This window comes from Aspergillus alliaceus, assembly GCF_009176365.1.
Source record: "Aspergillus alliaceus strain CBS 536.65 unplaced genomic scaffold BDW43scaffold_111, whole genome shotgun sequence".
In the NCBI taxonomy this organism is placed as follows: Eukaryota; Fungi; Ascomycota; class Eurotiomycetes; order Eurotiales; family Aspergillaceae; genus Aspergillus; species Aspergillus alliaceus.
The window spans coordinates 40,287-46,286 of NW_022474794.1; positions in this window are offsets into that span (position 1 = coordinate 40,287).

Sequence of the window (6,000 nt, forward strand, 5' to 3'; positions counted from 1 at the left end):
CAGGCCTTGTCCAACGCATTCAGGTAGCTGCTGTACAGGCAGTAGCCCTATATGGAGCGGAAATCTGGTGGCAGGGTCAAAAGGATCGAGTTAGGGGTATCCAATATATGGTAAATAGACAGGCACGCTCTATTACAGGGATGCTGAAAACTACCCTAATTGAGCCACTTATCAAAGAAGCAACTCTATACCCAGCAGAAGCCCTGCTAGATAGGTGCCAGAGGCAGTATACCCTAAGACTACTGGGGTTGCCCAAGGGCCATCCGGCTCAGGCTATTCTACCGGTGAGCTTCCGCACGGCGGACTGCCACGCGCAGCCTGGGAAACAGCCTATAGATAACTGAATATGGGCAGAAGGCCCTAATACACGAGGCCTATAGAACCTAGATCAGTATCTAGCAGCCAGAATAGCTAGTATCTTAAGAACAGATCCCTCAGCAGGATTTAAAGAAGTAGTGGAGGCTTTTTCCAAGGCATTCCCGGGCACTATACTAGTGCCTATGGAGAAAGAAGCACACAAACAGGCAATGGCCCCTTATAAAGGCCTAATAATATAGTTAGATAGGTCACGCTTAAAGAATGGATGAACTGGAATAGGTATTGTATGGTTAGAGCCCTCAGGCACCTGGAAGGCTAAACAGATACCATTAGGACAGGGAAAAGAGATATTTAATGCAGAGCTAATAGGCGCCTGTAAAGCACTTGACATAACTGAACAGCTGAGACATAAAGGCTCTATTAGGGTTCTATTAGATTCCCAGGCAGCTATAGCCCAGCTGCGAGACAATAGAGCTGGCCCAGGGCAATGCTGGGCAATTCAGGCTCAAGATACAGTCCAGAGGCTTCAGAATCAGGGATACCAAATTACTATTTAATGGATCCCAGGCTACCAAGAGGTCCTAGGGAATAAGAAGGCTGATCAAGCTGCTAAGACCGCTACTGAAAAAGCCCCTAGAGATATAGATAGGAGCCTCAGCCTAGCGTACCTGCGCAGGGCATGTACTGAGGCAAACCAGGCCCAGAGACAACAATGGCTTGTACAGGCCCTGGAGAAACGATCCTACAGGGCCCAACAGCGCTATCAACCCCAGAAAGGATAGAAACTAGATCTAGTGGCAGGGACAGCGCCAAAGCGGCTCGCTTGTTGATACTATCAGCTCAAGATTGGGCACACAGCAATACCAACCTATTTAAGTCAGATAGGGATCCGAGACTCACCTAGATGCCAAAGCTGCCAGGCTCTATAAGGAACTACAGGCTATCTACTAGTGGAATACAGACAGTGGCGCTATCAGAGACAGGCTCTGTACAGGGCCCTAGTCAAGGCAGGGGTATTACCACCTGGATAGAGAGAGATAGTCCCAGAATACTGCCTTTTCAAGAATCAGAGAGCTACCAAGGCCCTTATGGCCTTCCTTACAACAATAACTATTGGCTGCTTCCCAGGGGAAGTAGCTAGGGAGATAGACAGAGCCTCTAGGGATAATCTTTGGGGTCTAGAGATAGTAAAAGAAGCAGAAAGTAGAGGAGAAGGATAGTAGTAGGGGCCATCTAGGCATACCTAGATAACGCCCAGCAGGTAATGAACACCGAGGAGGGTATAGCCCAAAAGCTCTGGCGCTGATAGGCGGCTCGGGCGAGGAAAAGGATTGGAATGAACACACAAACGATAGAGGGGGCCGATAGAGCCCCTAGGGACTATTAGAGGCAGTGGCCTAAGCTACTGCCTAGACACATGTGTCTGTCATAGCCAACGGCTCGATACGGACGTTAAACTTGATTATTAATAATAATAATAATAATAATTTATACTATTGTCGGCAATTATAAGGGATGCAAATGGTTAAAATAAACAGAGTGGAGATAATACACTTGATTATTATTGTAATTTCTTTATAGAAGCAAGAATGTGGAGCTTTACGCTATGGGGTGGACACCATTGCTGTAGAACTCAAATTCTACAGTAGAATACTACTACTTGTAAATGTCACACCTACTAGAGGTATTTCGGGCCTATCTTTGATCTATTTTACAGTAAGCTATAGAATACTTGGTTTCCCGATGCCAGTGTGGTCGATTTATCAACAGAACCCCAATATCTAAAACAGGATTGTATGTATCAAGGAGAGACTAGCTAAGCAACGGTCCACTGTGCGGTGTTAGTTGCTTGGGATTGGCTCACGTATTAACGCGGAAAGGATGTGATAATGTGGCACTGCCAAGGAGATGGGGCGTGGAGTTGCCAAGTGAGTCTGACCACAGAGGTTCAGGCTACTTTCAGCCCCTCAGGCTCGCATGAGAATAATATATATAATAACCCCGCACTACTGTGGCTAGCTGAACAACTGAGTATCCACAGTATTAGTGGTAGGTATCCTACATGACCTACAGCCCACAGTAATACCGCAACCACCTGAATTTAGTACCAGTAGTACCTCGTTGCTGTCTGAGCTGCATATCGAATGTCATAATATTTATTTATTACAAACCAGGGCCAATTAGGGAGCGTATAGTTGGCGCCTACTTAATTTTCTGCTACCACAATGCACAGACCTCCTGCCACTTCTGGAACAATATTATTATATTCCGAAAGTTACGGACCCACTTTTAGAAGTCTGCCTCAACTATATCCTCCCAATTAGAGGGTGAGTAGTAGTAGTAGTAGTAGTAGTAGTAGTAGTCCTCATTGTCCTGTTCTAGCTTGCCTATGTTACATGGCCGCCATGCAAGGTTGAGCCGTCCAGCGGCTCCGTAGAACACTGCCTGCAGTGGCTGCAGGAGTAGCGAGATAAATGTATATAATAGTGTTGTGATCTCAGGGGGAAGATGGGCAGAATGATGCTGTATCAGCTACACATACGTAGCCTACCGAGGACCGGATGCCATATGATAGATACTCAATTATCTATGGACGACTTGCCTCACTTCTACTTCTCTACCCTTCTATTATGCTGTTCTCCTTCCTCCTTTATATCTCTTCTTCCTCCGATTCTATTACCTTCTAGAATCTAAGGGAATCGTCGTTGACCCACAGCCAAGCCAGTAGATCACGTAATCCTATAGATTCGTATCAGAGACGAAGCCAGCTCAATCACGGGTGAATAAAGACGAAGGCAACGGAAACTGGTTAAGTGAAGTCGACGAGACGAAGGGCGCAGCGGCGATCTCCGAGGGAAAAGAAAAAGAGGGGTGGCTAGAAGGACGGATGAAACGACGGTGGGGATTGAGTGGGCCACAATAGTCACCAAGGACTTTGGCCTGAGCACAGATCTGCTCTACCTGTCCATCGTAGCGCCTGACCTGCGCTCCAAAGTGCATATTTGACCCATCAATACACACCGAGAAGTCAGATGTAACGGGTTTAGATCGATCTTTTATCGATCCATGCCAGAGCAGTATACACGCCTAGTAATTCTACACGTCCACCGCATGCCGAAGAGCCAGGGTGCAGGCGATCTTATCCTAATAGAGGGATTGTTATAGCTGATAGTTTATATCTTTCTATCTTGTATAATTATTAGAAAGTCACTTTCATGACTTGGCCTATTTATAATGAATAGGGACCTGGGGAATCTACTACTTTTGCCCCTACTAAACATTATGCCTGTGTATATTTAGCTAGTAACCCTCAACTACAACGTGATAGAGTAGTGCAATGCGGTGAAGGAGGTCGATGAACTTAACGGGAGTTCAAGCCAAGGGTGTGGGATCTGAACATCCCATTGGACTTCCGGTTGATCTTATGTTTAAGAGCCCATAATATCCAATGATGGGAGAGTAGGCCACAGCAGCCCATTGACCCACTCATGAACAGGGCATTTACGGCTATTATTCATTGTATCGTAAGATTTTTGTGGGTTATAAAAGGATTAGGAGGAACTTGGCTCTGAAGAAGGGGATATCTAGACCTGTCTGCAGTTTCTTAATCAACTCAATCCTCTTTCTATCCTATCATCCATCAGCGTCCAAAGCACAATAACTTCTTGTCTACCCTTTAATCCTGAAGGCGCCTAAGGACCTAGCTATATTCTTCCAATAGCCCACAATGGTCGACCTTGGAACGCTTGAGCGCCATTCCAATAGAGCCTTTGAGCTCGGTCAAATTTCTAGGTGCTACAATTACATCGCTGGCGAAAATTGGAACACGGGCACCTTTTATGAGGCCGTCCTCACCGTTGACGAAAAACACGGAGATAAAATTAAGGATTATTTACATGATTGCATCGACAAAGATGATGGACGATTCAATAATAATCGGGTTTATCACTTTGCAGCTTTGGCAGTTGCTGCCGCTAGGGGATATTTTACGGACGAAAATCAGGGCTGGTGAGGAGCAAGGAAGTACACTGTCTTATTTCGGCTATATCTTTTCTTAAGAGGTTTCCTTGATAATGGAATCAGTTGACCCTGAAGCTAAGATTAACTACGGGGAGCGGTGAACGAGCAGCCTAGGTAGGACTCGAGGGATTAGAGCTATGTTGATTACTTGCTATTATTACTGAAGGTCAAATCTATCTGTATATCAAAACCACCCATGTCAGAAAATCTCAGCATCGACCATAGAGTTTCAATATTACGCTCAATTGCAAGTGATGAGTATGGTCCCCATAGTTTTGTATTTCCGATACAAAGAACATGACACAGTACTACCCACCACCGCTGCCAATCTCAGCCACGCCCTTGGGAGAACTGTATCATAATAATTGGAAGTCAATGTGATTAGTGTAGTCTACCCTGGCCCTGCCGGGCCCGACGCGTGTAGTGCCTTTGCATGATATGCGCGAGCCACGCGCTATGTCTCTACAGGAAATCTAATCCCTCTATCTTCTTTGTTTCGTTCGTCTTTGAATAGGAGAATTATAGCCGGAAGCCAAATCAGCCTGTATGTGATATTGGATACACGTTGCCTGGAGGAAGCCATCGCGTTGTGGCACAAATACTGCAAACCAACAGTGCCTTGGGCCGCAAGCTGCTACATGTCAAAACCTGACCTGCTCTTCGTGCTCCTGCTGTACTAGTAGTAATTTTGTGGTGTTCTGACTTACTGAGTGTATGCCGAACAGGCTCCACCCGAACGAATGCACACATGATAACTAGGTACTATCCTAAGATTGGGTAACGACTTTTTGGGAGTCAGCTAAATGCTCCGGCGGCAAAGGATGATTTTAACATCAATGTATAAGTAAGAAGAGAAGTTAGGGCCCAATAGAGTACGTATACTCTATTGTAGAAGAATTACGACGGGTTGATCCTAGTCCCAAGTTATGCTCAACCGTGACGTAGAATTCAAGGCGACTAGATAAACTTATCTAGATATATGAAATGAGTGCTATTTATTAACACCTACCTCTAAGCTCGGTAACATTGTGATAAAGGGAGAAGAAAAATTCGTAGACATGCTAGCGTGGAAGATATTTATATTACGCAATGACCCTGGACAGTGATATTATAGAATCAAATGTAAACAAGGTTTAAGTTTTATTCTTGTTTGACAATAAGACACTAGTCAAGACCTGTTATTTGATGAACTGCTAATGATATGGGAGAACTAAAGTATCCGAAATTCCCTCAGGTTGTTTGAGGCAGTAGGCAAGAGGAAGCTGGAACTTGAACGTTAACATGTATGTTGGTTGGTTCAGAGGACCTCGCTACCCTAGTTGACTCTATCAAGCAACTTCAAGGCACGAAGCACACAACAACGGGGCGGCTAGCCATTGTCACAATACATCAAATGGTAGAGCCAGATCCCAACTAACTGAATCTGGTCGCAGTTTATTTTTAGGATTTTTGTGTGGATTATGGGAGGCATTTGAAGTTGACGACTCGCAGCGGATGTCGTGGCACGAAATTCCCAAATAGGCAGGGCAGGATTCCACGCTAGCCTATTTGGGAATTTCGTGCCACAGGTGATTGTCATTGATGCCGGCCCGGAAGTGGCTGTTTTTTATACTCAGTACAAAGTGCTTACTGTTCTTATCCGCCCTTCTTGATCTCAGCGCG